Here is an 18,789-nt window from a genome sequence, read left to right on the forward strand (position 1 = left end):
ATAGATACTCAAAGTCACTGAAAAAAGTCTGGATTGAGTATCTATGGGCACTGAGAGCTCAGAAGCCACACTCAAGAGACCCTGCTAAGTAGAAGGCACTTAGCACTTGGATAAGTAACAGCAAAAAGTGGCTCCTGCAGGACAGGACACTGGGATCCGAATAATGATTCCTCTAGGCAGCTGGGCATGGCTGGCTCCCACTCCTCCAAGCTTCTAACATGGTCCCCAGCTGCTGAGAACTGATCTTGAGTTATCTCCTGGGGCCAAGAGAAACCTGAACTGCCTTGGGCTTGCGCAGCCCTCTACCTCCTCTTTCCAGGAACTGGACTCAACCGCCGGGCTTTTTCTGAGGTGTCACCCCGCAGCTGCTGCCCGGAGCCTAAGGGAACCCAGGTCGGGTTTCCAGCTTGCTGGAGTCCAGGAGCAGAGCCAGGATCCCGTTCCCTCTTGCTCAGCTCCAGAGGCTTCTGTTTCACAATTAGAATACTTGTTTGTGGAGCAAGGCAAAAATCACACTTCTCTAACAGCTATTCTGCGGAGGCGGAGGGAGCTGGAATTCCTACTCTTTTTTTTTTCACTATAAATTGTATGCAAATGGTCTGTTAGCTGGCTGGCTGCCTGGAGTGAGAGCGTCTCTCATGAGCTAACTCTGTTCCGCTGGGAGGGCTGTTCCTTTAACTTGAAAACTGAAAAGGAAAAAAAAAAAGTGGGAAAGGATGTCTGGAGGCGAGGCGTCCCATTACAGAGGAAGGAGCTCCCTATAAAAACCAGGCAAAGCTGGCTGCTCTGGCCACAGCCTGCCTACTGTCGCACGCCTCTCCGGCGCAGACACACATCCCAGCCTCTGGTGGGCACAAAGACAGTGGCTGGGGAGAGGCTAGGGACTGCGCCCGCCCGTGGGAACTTGCCACGGTCTCAGCCCAGGTACTTCTTCAGGGAGCCTGTGAGCCCAGCGACCTAGATTTCTCCGACCTGGAAAAGGTGAGTCTGTTGACCCCATCACTCAGGGTCTTCCTGATGTGCCCTTGGCATTCCTGGTACCCAGTAAGGTGTGGGTTTATAACTCTTGTTCTGTTTCCACCTCCGGTAACGGAGTGTTTCTCTGCATGTGATCCGATATACCCTAGTTATTTCTTGCTTGCCTTCCTCTTCTATTGTATTTGGTGTTGATCTGTCAAAACTAACTATTCAGAGAAACTTTTGGTAAAGTTTTTGTCTCTGCCTTTTTTTGGTGGCAATGTAAGACTTTTTCCTCTTAACCCTTTACCTAGTTGATTCTCACCTGTGGATTTTTCCCCTATTGAGTGTTAGAAAAATAGAGTTTGAAAGTGGCATTCACTCACAGCCACGAGGTTGAATGACAGAGAACATAATTGTATATTTAAACAATCTCAGTACTACACAGTATTCAGCTAACCCCCCCCCCATCCACCCCAATTTGGTCCTCATGATGTCCACTCTGTGGAAAAAAATAAGCGTTGGGATACCAAATGAGGCTATGAGTTCTAGGCACAGATGAACAACCTACAGGCTGCAAGAATAGACTTGGAGCAAGGTGCTAATCTCCAGTGGGAGGCTCCTGATTCACCGGCCTCAGGTGGGGTCTTGGCATGGTTAGAGGCTACAGGGCTATCCAGATCCCATGCTGCTCCCCATCAGGCTCTCTCCTCACTCTTCAGAGCAGGAACACCCATTTAACATCTTCCCAAGACATGAGAAGCCACCTTCCCTGTTCTGGAGTGTTTCTGCTTATCCCCACCCCCTAGGCTTTATCATTTTATCTTGCCAAATCTGAGAGTGCCTGCTAGCCTGGCAGGTATTCTAGAAGGAAGAAGTTGTGTTGGCACTGTTAGGAGAAAAGGTGGCAAACTGGGGCTGGATGCGAATGTGGAGTTCTGACTCCAGAAAGTCCTTGGGCATTACAGGCTCACGTATTTGGCTATGGGGTGCTGTGTGGCTAGAGATTCTGCTCTGTGTCAGAGGGCAAGCTGGACAGGGCCCTCTCTTTAAGGTTGAACATTTCTTTTTAATGCTTTTGTGGACTTCTTTTTCCTTACTTTTTAGAGCTTCCCCATGAGCATCTTAGAAATGAGAGCTGTTCCCCACCCTGGCCCCTTCTCCTAAGAGCAGGCCACATGGGGACTGGGGAGAGGTTTGTTCAGCCTAAATAAAGTGATGGGAAGCACTCCTGTTGTATGAGCGTGGGAAGCAGTGCGCCTTGGCCTTGTGCATGCCAAAAATCAGGAACCACATCTGGGCAAAGAAGGGGGTGCAGAGTGGGAATATTCTCTGGGTTGCCCCTGCTTCTTTCAAATGCCTACCTTTGTGCTCCCAGCCCCTCCTTACCCTGTCTCAAGAGGTGACAGAGTTTCTAGCCATGAGCTTTGTCATCACACAATGTGGGTGAGGAATTACCTCTCCTAGGCTCTGTGGCACTCACCTGGTATAGACAGGCTGGCTCTTAGAGGTGTTTCTATTTGTCTGATTATCAGTTCACAGACAGCTTCAAGATTAACGTTCTACAAACGTATGTCGAGTTTAACAATGGAAGTATTTACTAATAGAATTTGGAGAATATTGCAAGTTTCTGACAGGTAAACAGGAGGCCACTTGGGCCGATGTGAGGTTAAAGGGTCCAAACCTTACTGCATTGCTTCCATCCCCTGAAACATTTCACCAGATTGCAAACAACAGGGCACACAGCTCCGGATCTCACAGCCAGGCAGTGCTCGTTCAGGTTGGAGCTCTGAACTCCAGCAGCTATGGGAGTAAGGACAGGTCCCCAAATGAAAGAGGAGACAGGAATTTTAGAGGCAGAAGAAAGCCACTTATGTTAATCAATTTCAGTGATGGACATTGCCAGCAAACAGTTAGCCCAGTGTGTAAACTATAGGCTCCTGATGCCTCCTTGGGCATCACGGCACCAAAAGGCCACAACCTGTCTCTGAAGCATGGATGTACTTATGAGACAAAGAGACTCTGAGTGCATAGAGATTGGGTCTTAGAACTCAAGTGATGGGGCCAAAATCTAAGCCCACGTCTCTACTCCGAGGCATATTGTGCCTCTGCTGTGTTCCTTTTCAATGTGTCAGCTTCTTGCACAGCCCTCAGAAAGAAAGCACTTCCCTTGTGACTAAGTATGCTCCTGCAGGCAGACTGTGGCAACCCATAAATACAGCAATAGCCTGAACGTATAACAAGTATAGAAATTGGAAAGGGAAAGCAAGCTGACAGAATGAAAAACATCCCCCCGAATCCTACCCTTTCTAGTGTTCACAATGAACTAAAAACACCTCTTAGTCTCTTTGCCTGTATGTAATTCTATGAACTTACAAACTAGAGTTTTTGATGGAATAATATCCCCAGCTTTCACAAAACACAAAGGCTTCTCCATACAGAGGCTCTTTCCATTTGAAAAGAACTTGAGATACAAATATTTAGTTGGCTCTCAATATACAGTTCCTCTTTGACGATCAAACACAGACATAAACTGGCTGCAGTCGGGGCTAACAACATGAGACATGTGTGATGGGAAGGCTATGTATGATGACTCACCCAATTCTCAACTACATGAATTATGAATTAAAAACTCCATTTAATGGAAGGAGAAATTAAGGCTCAAGAAAATGAGTGGCTCAGCCAGTGTCATTCCATAAAACAGTCAGAATTGGCTGCAAACCCAAACTTTCTAAGGAAAACCCACTATTTTGTCTCTTGTGCCACATTGCCTCCTGATGTCGGGCTTGGCTAACCAAGTGCAGAACCCTACATGGTGTCCTTTGGGGAATGGCCAAAATAGCACAGAAGACTCCCGCTGGCATCGGAGTCTCTTGATGTCCCAGAGGAGCCCTGCAGCTATCATTTTTCATGTGCACAGGAAAGGTTAGCCGGGGGCGGAGCAGCTCACTTGACCGCCTGGAAACAGAAACTTTCAAGTTTCAGCTAAGAGACAGAGAGGGGAGGAGGGGAGGCAGCGAGAGGTAGCGGGCATGTCATTTCTAGTGACATGCCTGTTAGAAAAGTCAGCACACACTTTCCCAGACTGTGGAGATGGGACTTTAGGGTGGGAGAATGGAAGAGAACTGTACCTGAATCTTCTAAGGCTTTGTTGAGCTGAATGTGTGGCTTGAAAGAGGCTGCTGCGGAGGGGGAAAGGGCTATGCCAGGCGTCTGAGGATGAACCCCAGGACAGTGGGGGAGCAGTTATAGGCTCCAAGTTACAGATTCTGCCAAAGCCTCAGAGAGGAGGTTGTGATTCAAGCACCTCTCACTGTGGGAAGATAGTTGGGAATCCCCTTGAATCCCATCCCAGACCAGCCTGAACACCTTCAACATGTGGGAAACATTAAATGGAATCCCCATTCCAAGAAGGAAAACCCCTTAAAGTATAGTGAGCCTAGCTGCCTGCAAACTCTACTTCTCCCCAACACAAAGCACACTGGTGGCCTTGCCTACTATAAAATCTGCACACACTCTACGACTTTGTGTGGAGGAGAGACCACTGCATAGTAACCTGATTCTAGCCCCGGTGGCCAGACTTTTGCTAAGTTGTGCCATTAAATCTAGTAATCTTTGTTCTGTTTCCTTCCCCTCTGCTATACATACTTCCTAGACCTGAAGAGCCACCTAGAGTTCAGGGCTCTCATTGCCATCTTCGACCCTCCTCTATGGAACAAAATGCCTACGCTGAAAGTAGGTTGTGAATGGAAAATCCTTTCCATCTGTATTTTCACTCTGTTTGTGAGTGGAATTTTTTTAATATTATTTCATTCCAAGCCATCTCAGATGTTTGAAATTTCCTGACGTTCTCAAGTTATGAAATGTGGGCACTGTAACTCAAATAGCTTTGACTGGTCCTTTAACCTTCCTTGAACATAATGCCAAGAGACAATGGGTCAACGGTCACTTCCTACCCCAAAGGAGGGAAGGTGGCTTCTGCTAACAGCTGTAAAGATGTTCCAACATGTCTGTGACAGAAACGAATGAGGGATAATTGGGAAACTAACTAAATTAGTTACTTCGTTCATTGTCACAGCAACAAATATCTGTCAGAAAGCAAGTTGACAAGGAATGGTTTATTTGGCTTACAGTTTTCAGGGAAACAGTACATCATGGTAGGGAAAGCATAGTGGTAGAACCTGGAGCTGGTTAGTCACACTGCATCCATGCTCAGGAAGCAGAGAGTGAGCAAACCTCGTGTTCAACTGAGCTTTTCCCTATGCACGAAGTGCGAACCTCAGTCAATAGGATGGTGCCATGCTCACGTAGCATGGGTCTTCCCATTTCAACAAACCTGATCTAGAAACTGACTCTCAGGCATGCCAGAGGTTTGTTTCTAGACCAGTTTTCAAGTACTATCAAGTTAATGATCAAAATTAGCCAGCATTTGAAATTTTGCCCTATAGTCTTCCAATACTGTGACATTTTAGCACTTTCTATTATTTTCAATATCACTGGGACTCCTCAGTTCAAATGGTTGGAATCTGGGCTGCATCAGTTTAAGCAACTTACTCACTATCATGAAGACAGATGATAGGGAGGACCTCAACCCAAACTCATTTCCATGTGTCTAGAAGCTGGCAATGATCATTGGGGTAAGCAAGCTACGCCAGGCCCCATGCTTCAGCTTCTCCTGTCTTAGGAAGTTCACTATCTCCAGAGTCTATGTGCCTTCTGCGTACATCAGACCCTCAGAATATAATGCCCATGAAGGGCCATGCTATTCCCAACACAACAGGCGTTGGCTTCTAAAGGTGTGATGTTTGTCTCTTTCACAAGTCTGCTTCATGATTTACAAAGTTTCCCTATGAGCAGGACAGGTCTTCACAGCATGATATACACATGAATTGATACATTGTTGAAATAATTCTATGCAGATCACCTCATGCACTCCTAGCATATATAGAAGACTTTGCAGGAAGGTAAACTGAGTCTTTGTTAGTTGCATAAAGCAGAAAGTAAAGGCATTCAGAGCTCCTTCCCAGTGTTTCTCTCACTGTGCTCCATAGATTCTAAGGAATTAATCCAAGTTTCCGGATAACAAAAGCAGCTTAGAAACAGCTGGCTATTTGCTAGATAAATATTTACATTTTTAAGATTTATTTTATTTTTAATTATGTATGTGTGTGTGTGTGTATCCATCAGGGTAGGTGCACAAGGGGACAGTTTCCCTTGGAGGTCAGAAGAAGGTGTCAGATCTCTGGAACTGGAGTCACAGGCATTGTGAGCATTACTGCTTAAAGTCTGGAAACTGAACTCAGGTCCTCTGAAAGAGCAGCAAATTCATCTCTGTAGCTTATACTTGCATTTTTACAGAAGTAGTTAGATAAAACTACTTCTGTAAATGCTTAGATTGATGAGTGAATTATGGATGAGGGACTTTAGACAAGTATGTGGATACTGTGTAGGGGGAAGAGTCAAATTTTATCACCCAGTAAATGTGTAGGAGAGTTAAGATAACACTCGATGGGTTAAACAAAATGCAAGAAACTATAGACTGTGGGGAAAACATTAGTTCTATTCAAAACCTTAAGGTTACAGACACAAGCATGGTGTCAGGAGAGCATGTCACCTGCAAAAGCAACATACTGTGACTGGAAGGAGACAGCTCTGTGCCCTGCTGGATCATCTGCCAGTCAGAGACCCTTGCAAACACTAAATGTAAGCACCAGTCTATGAAATGATAATATTTAAAAAATAGAAACCTGTACAGTGGATAATAAAGCTACCCAGGGAGGTAGAGGTCTGAAGTTAACTACAAAGGTGCTTTGACATAGCAGAGGGAGTCTGCCGCTGTGGAGGACATGAAGCCAGGACAGCTCCAGCAGTGGGCAGGAGCCACTAACATCATACAGAAGTGGTGGGATGCAGAAATGTCACAGGACAGTGCTCTTGCAGATAGGTTACTTTTGCTAGAATTTACAGAATACCAAGCTGAAGAGGCTGGAGCTTACAGCTCGGGCCCCTAGGACCCTGGGTGATTCAGACAATGCCATGGAGAGGTGGAGAGGGACGGCAAAGGACCACATCCAACCTTACTTCAAGTACTTTTATCTGTTTTGTGCATGGAATTTCCACGAGACATAATTTGATGAAAGGTTTCTCTAGCACAAAAAGAAGAGGAGGAGGGGAGAAGGAGAATGTTTGTACAAATTGCTGACCTAATTGACATATTATTTTAAAGATGGTGAAGCTGAGATATGAAGGACAGAGAGCTGTTTCTAAGATGTCATGCCAGGTGGCACTAGGTCAGGGAAGAATCTTGGGTCTTCTGAATTTTTTCTTAGAATATAAAACTCTGCTGTTAACACATTCTCTTACAAAAGATGAGCTGTTTTATTCTCCAAACAGTGTGTGGAGTGAGCTAATGGCCCTATTACTTATTCACTAACCACAAATCAGTTGTCATAAAAAAAAAAAAACAAAAAAAAAACAGAAATTCCTTAAATGTCTTTTGGTCATTTGAGATGCATCTGTTGGGAATTCTTTGTTTCAATCTGTATGCCATTTTTAATTGGATTATTTGGTATTTTGGTGTCTAATTTCTTGAGTTCTTTATATATTTTGAAGATCTTCCCTCTGTCAAATGTGGGGCTGGTGAGGATCTTTTCCCTTTCTGTAGGCTGCCATTTTGTCTTATTGACCGTGTTCTTTGCCTTATAGAAGCTTTTCAGTTTCAGGAGGCCACACTTATTAATGGCTGCTCTTGGTGTCCTGGAGCTTAGTTGAAGAGAGGGAGGAAGAATCATATGAGCAAAAGGCTCAAATAATGATTAGAAAATGACAGAGAGAGTTGATCCGAGCTAGTGGGAGCTCATGAGCTGTGGATTGCATGAAACCAAACTTAACCCTCTGAATGTGGGTGACAGTTATGTAACTTTTGGGGGGACCCCTGGCAGTGGGACCAGGACTTATCTTCAGTGCATGAACTGGCTTTTTGGAATCCCATTCCCTATGGTAGAATACCTTGCTCAGCCTTGATACAACAGGGAGGGGCTTAGTCCTATCTCAACTTGGTATGCCAGACTTTGTTGACTCCCAAGGGAGGCCTTACTTCCTCTGAGGAGTAGATAGGGGTTAGAATGCGAGGAGGTGGAAGGTGGAGAAGGTGAAGGAGGGGAAGTGGGATTAGTGTGTAAAATTAAGAATTTTTAAAATAAAAACAGAAGTAATTATCTTATGACTTCTGTAGCTCTAGAATCAGAGCACAGATGAGCTGAGCTTTCCACATTCATGTGTTATTGCTGTTGGCCTGAGTTTGTTTCATATCTTAAGGTTTGACTAGACGGTTAGATTCCAGACTGCATTTATTACCTGGCTTCTACTCCTCATAGTTTCTAGACTACATGTTTCAGTTCCATGCTCTCTTAATTTCTTCTCATATGGGATACTTCAACAAAGCCATCTAACTCACCCAAGCCAGTGATAGAAGAGGAAGAAAGAGGAGGAGGAGGAACAGGCAGAGGAGGAGGAGCCGGAGGAGAAAGAGCAGCAGGAAGAGGAAGAAGAGAGAACACAGTCTTTTATAAACAGAGATGACTGTTTAGCTGTTTAGTTTTAGCTGAAAGGAAATGGTTAGGCTGTACCGCAAGGCAAGGCAATTCCACAAACATAAGGCTTGGGGGCAGGATCAGCGCAGTCTGTTTTGGGGGGCAGGATAAGTGCAGTCTGTTTTGGGGGGGGGGGCAGGATCAGAGCAGTCTGTTTTGAGTCAGCCTGCTGCAGTCTCTAACTATCCAGTGTCACCATCCCCTGCATCTTATTATAGATGACAAATTTATTCATCCAACCTTCCCTCCTATTAATGGGCAATAAGTAATTGTGACAACCACTAAGGTGAATTGTGTCTTAACTTTTTCAGCCATTTTTGAGGTAGTTATCATAGATCATTTAAGTATCCCAGATTTCCTTCAAAAACTAGATTTTTCCAGGACAATAATTTCAAATTTATCAGTCAAAGTTCTCTGAAAGAACAGAACTGATTAAATATCAAAAAGAGATTTGTTCTATCTATTGGTTTACAGGATGTGGTCGGAGAGGTCCAGCAATGACTGTCTCACTAGAGGGGCTGAGACTCCAGTAGCTGTTGAGTTTGTAAGAGTGGATATCTCAGCAGCCTCTCTGGTACTGAAGGTCTAGAGCATCCCTGGAGAACTGCCGGGCCTCGGTCTGTGCTGGAATCTCAGAGAAGTTGATTCTACTATTGGTAAAGGAATGCTTCGGATCAAAATGGCTGTATGTACCAGAAAGAGAGAGGATAAGCAGACAAAAAGTCCAGTTTTCTTCTCCCATGACCTTCCATGTGGGCTGCCACCAGAAGGTACTGATGTCAGATATAACAGGGGCAGGGATGCCTTCCTTCTTCAGATAATCTAAGAAAATTCTTCACAGGAATACCCAGGAGCTTGAATTTTAGTTGATTCCAGATTCAGTAAAATTGACAGGGAATAGGTGAAAAAGTCTCTTGAGGCATGCTCGATCTTCTATTGTTGTCTTATAACTTAAGGGGAGATAGTCTCTGTCCTGATGTCCTGAAACTCTGAAACAGTGAATCAAGATGAACTCTTCCTCCCTTCAGTTGTTTCTGTTGGGAATTTTGACCAAATCAATGAAAAAGTAATTAGTATAAGCCAAGCACTTCACTGCCCCACCCCATACCCTCCATCAGAGACCTCCATTCTCAATTCTCATTATCTTATAAGATTTATAATGGATCATTTATAAATGGGTCAGTGCAACAAATTCCTACCTAGGCCCCATGATACATGCATTCCCCTTCCATTTGTGTCACTATTTAGGATTATAAAGGTTGAAATATCTATGCCCAAACATTCCCAAGTAGTTCTTTTCTACAAAGAAAATTAACACCCCGAATTGACATTCAAGGTTTCCCATGATTCACCTCCAAACAGACTCTGTGCCTCAGCTATCACCATACTTTATACACCCAACCTCGATATATATTTTTTCTTACATAGAATTGCATTTTATGTAAGACCTAACTCAACTTCTTCAATTGTTAGTTCAAATGCCACCTCCTCCAGATACGTAGATATTCCTCCCCATCTCCTTTGCACAATTTGACCTTTTCTACTACCCCGTGTATCAAACTGCTGTTTCTATCCCACAGACCAACTCTTCCAGCAAGGCAGAGTTCTTAAGAGGAGATTTTTGTTCTGGTTCACCTGCAACTCAACATGACTTAAAGCTAACCTTAAATACCTGACTAAAGTTCTTATTCCTAAGACTCAAAAATCCCATTTCACATGAGGCTCATTTAGAAAAATTAGTCAGAGGTTATTTACAAGTTTCGTTTTTTGGGCTCACAACTACACAGGGTGATAAGATACCTTATGCCTTGAAGAAGCCATGCCAGTTCTGAGACAGGAAATCTTGTCAGGACACAGACTTCAAGGATTGTCTTTACTTCCAAAACTAGTCCCAAAAATAAGTGCTGTCATTACTTGGGGTTTAGGAAAAGCCAGTACCAAGGACAGAGGGCATCTGTCCAGGGCTTTGAGACTGAGTCAGAGAGGCTTTTGTAATAGTATGAATCAAACAGCAACTAGTGGGAGGAATAGATGGTCTCGGGAAAGAGATAAGGACAAAGATCTCCTTGTCTTTGGACATGGAGAAAATCACAACCCGTGCGAAGTGATGAATCATGATTAAGAGTGTGGCTTTGGCATCTGAAGGCTCTGAGTTCAAAATACTTGTGCTTGCTGTGCGAACTTTATTAAATAACTGCTCTAAGTTTCACTTTCCCAATATATATCAAACTGCATACACACACACACACACACACACACATAACAACACCTATTTCAGAAGGTCATGGCAGTTATTACATGTATTGTGCCTTATATTGCTTATCAAAGAAACTGGCATGTGGCATAAATGGTCATGGTCGTGGTCATGGAGGTTGGCACTGTTTTTGAAGCAGTTCTTAGTGCTAAGACCCCACTGGGTAAGCAGTTCTCAGATTGTGTCCTTTGAAACAGATTCTCATGAGAGTCACTTAAAGAGTGTTCTGTGACCAGTGAGCTTGAGAAACACTTGATAACATCCTGGAAATTTAGGGCTCATGCAGTCATTTCATTGTAGTGCTAAATGCTGACAACACAGTAGCAAAAACAATAAGGCAACAACCTATAATTCATTATGGAGGTGTCCTATCCTATGTGCTCCTCTATGACAAAATTTTGTGTACTAGGCAATGTGGAATCAATGGAAACCCACTTTCCTGGAAACTTTGAAGTCTTAAGGATAAAGTATCAGTAGATTGTGTGTATTGGGAATGCCCACATCCTGGTACATAGATTAAGATTTACAGCTGAGCCTTCACAGGATGGAAGAGACTAGGAAGCTCCCTAAAGCAATGTTTTGAAGGACATTGATTTCTAAACTGATGGGAGCTCTGACACCCTTTTCCATATGACATATGTCTTAAAATGTGTTGGACCATAATCTGGAAAACTCTACACCAGAGTACCAGGCTCCACATACTCTTAAAGGAACGTTAAATTTGTACACGTACATCTAAATTGACAGTGAAAAGCCAAACAAATCACTTGAGCCAAAACAGGCATGCCCTGGTCAGGAAATCTAACTAGAGAGGCAGAAACATGTAGAGTGTCATCCCAATTAGCAACTCTTTCTGGCTAAGGTACTCAGTAATCACAGCCAGACCTCAGAAGATTCTGGAACCCTGTCTAGGCCAAAGGGAACTTGCCAACACATACCCAGGAGCTAATAACCACTTGCACCTTGGCTTCAGTGTCCTCCAAAGAAGAAGCATGCAAAGTGGGAGCACCAGTCAGAGCTCAGAGAGAAAGGCACAGGTCAAACGCTCCAGGTTTACACACGGACAACACCAGACAGTTGCTAGGCGTCTGGGAAGTGGAAGGTGAAGGAATTCTTTTTCACTCTTCATAGTTTTCCTTACTGAGCAGCTCAAACTAAGTTTACACATTTTTAATAACTAAAGAAAAGTGTTTGAGGAGCTACCCCAGTGTGGCACAATGTAGTTGAACTTTCATATTTGAGATCCACAAAGAGGGCTTCAAAAACTGCTCCTGTTTCACAAACCAGTTCTTGAGCTACACCAGGTGTTAGCTTGACTTCTAAACAGGCAACATAATGAAAAAAAGGATTTATTCTGTTCACAATTCTGAAATCATCATTTTAGGAAAGTCAAAGCAGTTGGTTACATTACATTCAAGGTTAAAAGAAAGGAATTGGATCTAGGTTTGCATGTCTGTATTCAGATCACTTTCTGCACTCTTCTGCAATCCAGGATACTCTAGCTAGGGAATGACATAACCCATGATGGGCAGATATTTTGTCTCAAGTAACATAATCAAATGAACAAACAAACCCACAACCTCATCTATATAAAGTCCCTCACTGAGATTTTCTTCCTAGGTGACTCAGGACTGTGTCAAGTTAACAACCCTAATCTGAAATTTTTTACTCTCAGAAAAAAAAACATTCTTTCTTGCTGTTCTGTTGCTTTTGTTGCTTGTTTGGTGGGTTAGTTTGGTTGTTTGATTTGCTTTTGTTTTTTGTTTGTTTTTTGAGAAAGAGTTTCTCTGTGTAACAACTCTGGCTGTACCGGAACTCATTTTGTAGACTAGGCTGGCCTCAAACTCAGAGATCCTACTGCCTCTACCTCCCGAGTGCTAGGAGCTGATTTTGAAGCTCCCGTCGCTGGTGCTTCTCACTTGATCACCCTCTCATTTATTAACCTTCTCTCTGGGCCAACTGAAGCAGGCCAGACTGCTCTCAGCAGCTCTAGAGATCTGCCGGAGATTTCGACATTTTAGTTCACTTGGCTTTGTGCCCTCTCCTCGAATAAACAGTAAATGAAACCACCATGGGTACCCCAGTTTCCCAACTTCATTCTTCCTCTCTGTGGCCCTAACAAGTGCATTCACTTAATGAAACTGAGTGTGCCTCCAATATATGTTAGTTAAATATTAATACCTTAGAGCAAACAATAAATCTTCTTTCAAAAAAATAACGTAGTAGAACAAAAGGAACCTGAACTTTGGCATCATGAGACGGTGCCCTTGATTCTGATTCGAGTAGCACTGACCTGATAACTCCTGGACAGTCTCAAGCCTGCTTCTGAGAGCAGGAAAATATGAACAATGTTCCCAGACTGCCTAAGCTTGGATCATGATGAGAAGGTATTTGGAAAGGACCAAACACCAAATAAATAATACTGATTTGTTCCACTTTAGATGCTGGGATTTTTTATCCTGGCCAGGTGGAGCATCATCTCTAGCTAACATATGAGGTACTGAAGAGCGGCGCTCTAGGTTTGCTCTGGCCCAGGACTGGCCTCCCTTGTGTGCCATCAAACCCAATCCTGTGACGTACTTCAAACACAAAAGAAGCAAGTATGTTTGGGAAACACGCTATAAAGAATCTTTGTGGAGGTTTCCACAAACACATAAAAGTCTCTGGAAAATCCTGAAGTAAAGAAATATGCGTAATTTGTTTGCTTTAAAATAGCATTGGCTTTAAAAATAGCCTTTTCCAAACAAGATTAACTAGGAAATACCTTTTGCTTAGCAGTAATACCGCTCACATGCCACAGATTACATGTTAGGGAACATACTCCTGTGTTTGGAAAGCCTAAGCCTTAGCTTACACTTATCTCTATTTTTCCGGCTCCCATGCAGCTTCAGGAAGACTTTTTCCACTGTCAATAGTATTTTTGAGGAGAGCCAAACCCTGGATTCCTTTGAAGTTAGTCCTTTGAACTTAGTCATGCAAAGCATCCTTTGACATCACTAAATTGCTGCGAGAAAACTGAGGGTTAAGAAGCTGCCCCTGATTGGTGAGTCACTTCACCTGGATCTAACTCTGTGCTGCCCTTTTTTCTAGCGAGGTGGCCTCAGTTTCCTTATCCTTGGGGAGCAAAAAGTAAAGGAAACCATATCAGGGATCATAGCGTGGAGCCAGTGGAATAGCCCGTATAGGGCACTGGAAGCACAGATGTTTCCAATCAGTGCTGCTGCTATTATTGTAGCTTTTAGGTGATCCCATTTTGAGAGAGGAAAAGGAGACTCTGTGTGTCTGCATGCCTTTTCTAGGACCACACTAATTAATTACTGGAGTGGACTTAGTTTTCCATGGCGTCTGGTTTCTTGCTACCAATCTTAGAGACCTATTTTTACTTTGAGAGTCGTCTGCTCTCAAAGTGTGTCAAGGCTGGTTGACCTTGATGCTTCCCGGGTTTGCTAATTGTCAGTGTTTCTCCCTGGCTCCATCTGACAGCAGACCCCAGTCCAGCAGAATTCCATTCATTCAGATACCAGGACTACCATTTCAGAGAATGTTTCTAAACATTCTAGTTCCCAAATGCCAAATAATGAGCGCATGTATCCACACTGCCCTGTTCCTGGGTTGCACTTAATGGCCTGTGTCTCCTGAATAAACAGATTTAAGTTTTTACCCCTGGCTCAAGTATTTGAGACCTGAGAAAGAGCCAACTGCATTTTTTAAAAAAAAAAAATCTGGTGGAAACAGAAAATAGAAGAGTCTATTGTTCCAGGAAAAATAAATTCAAATTTATTTTTGAAATGCTTTTCCAGAATTTTATAGGAATCTATAGTATTGCCATTCGATCAGACCCACTTATTTTCTTTTATGTCTAGGCAAGAAGCACAAGACAAAATCTACTGCTTTGCAGAAATTTTATTTCAAAAATTGAAACCAGACCACAGCAAGGTAGCTTGTGGTCTGAGTGCATCAACGGATCTAGTCATTTCTCATCTGGGCTGTTCGTAGGTATACTAAACCACAAATATGAATCTCATTATTGTGCCTAGATGGAAACATTTTATGGATTAAAATTTGGGGATTTAATTTGGTTGGTAATGAAACTTCTTTTCAAGGAGTGGGAGGAGCCACAAAATACCACCAGGGATTCATCCAAATCCTTTATGAAATTCCTTTCATAAAGTCAGTATACTATTTGAGTCTCTTTGTATTTAATATTGGCCATTTTGCTTGAGTCTAAAGTAGAAAGCTAAATCTGGTTAGACAGAACTACTGCCAAATTAGCAGCAGTTCACAGATCATTACAACCTAGAGACTTCTAAAACTGGGGTTCACTGTACTCTAGGTACAATCTTTGGTGTTGAATATACAGAACTAGATTTCTCATATGACGGCCCTTGCCTTCATTGAACCAAAGTCTCTATATAGTCTAACTCTATATGGGCAAAGTGTAACTATATCAGCCTAAATAAAAATAAAATAGACACCAAACTCTCTCAAAATCTTTTCTAAAATAGTACTACTCAGCCAAAACGGCAGGACGGAAGACAGCCAACTTCCAGTAATGGAGGTTATTTTAGTTTCCCTTGAAGGACAGATTAAGTCTGTCCACTCAAAAGTGGGGAAAGTGGGCTTTCTAGAAGTCTTTGAGACACCAGGAACCCTCTCCAAAAATAAGTTAGACTCAGCAGCATCTCAAGGGTCCCCATCAGCTTGCTTCACTGGGCAGCAGCACCATCAGGCTCCACATCAGCACCACAGGGATTTCACATACTCCCCTTCAGCCTGCTGTTGGTAAGTCAGGTTGGCAGAGCAGCGGCTGCTCTCACTCACTAAGTCCCTTCTCTGGTCTCCAGGGCTAAGGGGCATGAAAGGTGAAGAACTCCAAAGGGCATGGGGTCATACCTTCACTCCTTAGTGCCATCCCAGTTTGCATGTGACATAAATTAATGCCTCCATTTCTTCATCTGCAAAATGAGTATAAAATTTTTACTTTGTGATTCGGAAAGAATTTGAAATTTTGTATTCAAAAGGCTTAGCTCATATTCTGGGAAAATACAGTCAATAGCTAAAACATGATAATCTTTTGTACTTGTATTGTCATTGGTATACTTCTTCCTGATTTCCAAAGCCTCTGCAGTGAGTATTTGGTTCACTACACCTTTCCTCCTCCAGTTAGCCCTCCATAAGCTCCTTAGTCAAGAGCACCACTTCCTTCCTTAACTCTTTTACTGATACTGGTGCGGTCTCTACCGTGTTCATGCATAATCTAATTTCCACAATGAGCTCTGAGAACAGGACACAGCTCTTTACTCTGTCCCTCTTCCCCAGTGTCCTGCACACTGTGAAGCCCACAGCGAGTAAGAAGAAATTGTCGCTGGAAAGAGTCTCATCATACCTGCTCTTTCTGTTGACCCAGGCCCATGCAGCATGTTTATAGAGGTGCTTGAGAGTATTGTAACCGTTTAAAACAGCAATGCATGGGTTTAAATCAGTTACACTTGTCACTGTTCAAGAGCAGACTTTGAACTTTCTCATCATAGAGAGCACATTTGTGTGGGCTCCAGTCGTATCACTAATGCTTAACTCAGGGCACGGAACATGGTAGAGATTTGATAAGGATGGATGGGGGATGGGATAAAGTCATACAGAATCAAGAATTCTAGAAAGTTCTTAGCATATTAGCCCTCCCAGTTTCTTTCCCTGATATTTGTCTCCAGAGACCATTAAAATGGACTTCAGCTAAGCATTAATGGGAACTTTTCACATGTACTTCCTTGTTTTTATTATTTGTATTTGGTTTTTGAGACTATAATTATAATATTTATCCCTCCCCTTTCTCCCTTCAAGTCTTCCCATATATGCCTCCCTACTCTCCTTCAAATTCATGGCTTTTTTCGCTGTAATTTCATGCATATATGTTTATATACATATATATATATATCACACATTCCTAAACACAGCCTGTTCAGTCCATATAATATTTCTTACGTGTATGTTTTCAGGGCTGGCCTTTTGGCACTGGACAACCAATCAGTGCATTCTTCCCTGGAAAGGATCACCTCTCTCATTCCCAGCATTCCTCAGCCTTTGTGTAGGGTTGAGGCCTCCTGGGCTTTCCTTGTCCTCTTTTTTGTGGTCATTGGTGTCGTCTTCATTCAGCTCACATTTGGTTAGTCCTGTTGGTGAAAGTTTATGGCTCTAACTTCTGATGTCACTAGAAGACACAATCTCACAGCAAACTCCTCTCTCCTCTGGATCTCACAATCTTTTTACCCCCCTCTACTGTAATGTTACCTGAATCTTATGTGTGGGAGAGTTTTGTAGATAGAGCCATTAGGACTGGGTTCCACAACTGTGAATCTTGATTGGTTGTGGTCTCCATCTGTTGTAAAGCAAAATTTCCTTTGCTCTATTTTTTTTTACTTTTCCCACTTTTACTGAGGAAGAATTGAAAAGCATTGATGTATAATGTGATTGTTAGATAGAAATATTACCAGTTTAAATGTAATAACCATATCCACTACCCCACATAGCTGCTTTCTTTATATAAAATCTACTATCTTAGCAAATTCCAAATATACAATATAATCTTACCAATCCCTTTCACCATAATGGTTCCCATAAATAAGTATATGCTATGGTAACTGTATATGACCACTTAGGGTAATATATGCAGCATGACAAGGAAGTCATTATTCATCAGCAACATCTGCATGTGTACCATGTGCTTGGGTACCACTGTTTTGCCACCTCTAGGCTCAGTGATCATCTACTGTTGGTTGTAATCTCTTCTCAAGTGTGATTTGGAGTCTATAACCTCATTTCTGTCTGCAAATGGAAAGCACTGTAAGGCTGGGCCAAGTGTTTTCCATTAAGAGAACAGTTTTTGAAGGACTAAACCACAGACAGTGTGTTCTGAAGAAATTGCTGGCCCAGTATCATGGACAAACTTCCCAGCAGCAGCTCTCAGCCTCAGAGAAGCCTTGGCCAAAGTTCTGACCTCCCAGAAAAGAGCTCCACCCAAATCATTCACTCCCTTGTTTCTGCTACTGAATTAGACTAAGGCTAAGGGAATCCTGTAGCCACAGTCTTTTCATTCTTCTAAGGTTTCAGATCGTCCCTGATGCTAAGCTAGCTGAAACGCCGAGGGCTGTACACTCAAGTAGAGGAAACCCCAGTGGAAGCAAGACAGATGATTCAGTAAGTAAAGGGGTTTACAAAATAAGCCTGGCGACCTGAGTTCATCTCCATACAAACCATGGAAATAGCCAGATGAAATGGCAACAGTATGTAATTCCAACACTCCTTCAGCAGGATGAGAGACGGAGGCAGAATTACCTAGACATTCATGGACCAGCTAGTACAGTATGCTGAGTGCAGCAGAGAAACAAGAAAAACCTTGCCTCCAACAAAGTAGAAGTTGACAAACGGCTCACAGAAGTCAACCTCTGCCTACCACATGTACACATATGCATGCATATAGACACAGATGCACAGTTAAATAATTTTTTAATAAAGGAAGAAGAGCAAAGATAAAGGAACTGTGACCTTTGGCCATTTTCACATTTATATTTCCTTCCAGTAGAAATCTGCTTCTATGTCTGCTTCCTTGCCTGACATGTGACTTCATTAATAGCAGTACAGAGATGTCCATCACTGGTCTCTGAAACTCTACTAGTCCTAGGCTATCCCAAGGCCTATTATCACATTCAACTCATCTCTATTGAAAGAAAGAAAAGAACAAGTCATTTGTAAATAAATTAAGTGACAAGTCTCTGGGACAATTGGCAGTTCCGCTGACATATTCTTGGGTGCCAATTAAGGCACTTGGACCATATCTCAAATTGATAATGACTAGCCAGTGCTGAAATTTAGAGCCTCGGCATTCAGAAGGGTTTTGTCAGTTCAAATTTTATTTCTAGGTTTTTTTCACCCAGAGTGTGCTGGACTCACTCAAGGGAGGGGGTTAGATGTCCTTTGAAAACAAATCCAAAC

The 18,789-nt window shown here is 42.8% G+C and overlaps 1 protein-coding gene across 1 annotated transcript in view; it reads left to right on the forward strand.

Moving 5' to 3' along the window:
• Positions 1 to 759: 759 nt before the first annotated feature.
• Tnc (tenascin C) overlaps positions 760 to 18,789 on the forward strand; it is an 81,994-nt gene continuing 63,964 nt past the window's right edge. Inside the window, 1 exon segment of the mRNA XM_041632451.1 lies at positions 760 to 981. The gene's annotated coding sequence lies outside the window, so the exon portion shown is untranslated.

This window comes from Microtus oregoni, unplaced genomic scaffold (genome assembly GCF_018167655.1).
Source record: "Microtus oregoni isolate MIOR12 unplaced genomic scaffold, Mior012 000041F_ref0000270, whole genome shotgun sequence".
NCBI classification, from domain to species: Eukaryota; Metazoa; Chordata; class Mammalia; order Rodentia; family Cricetidae; genus Microtus; species Microtus oregoni.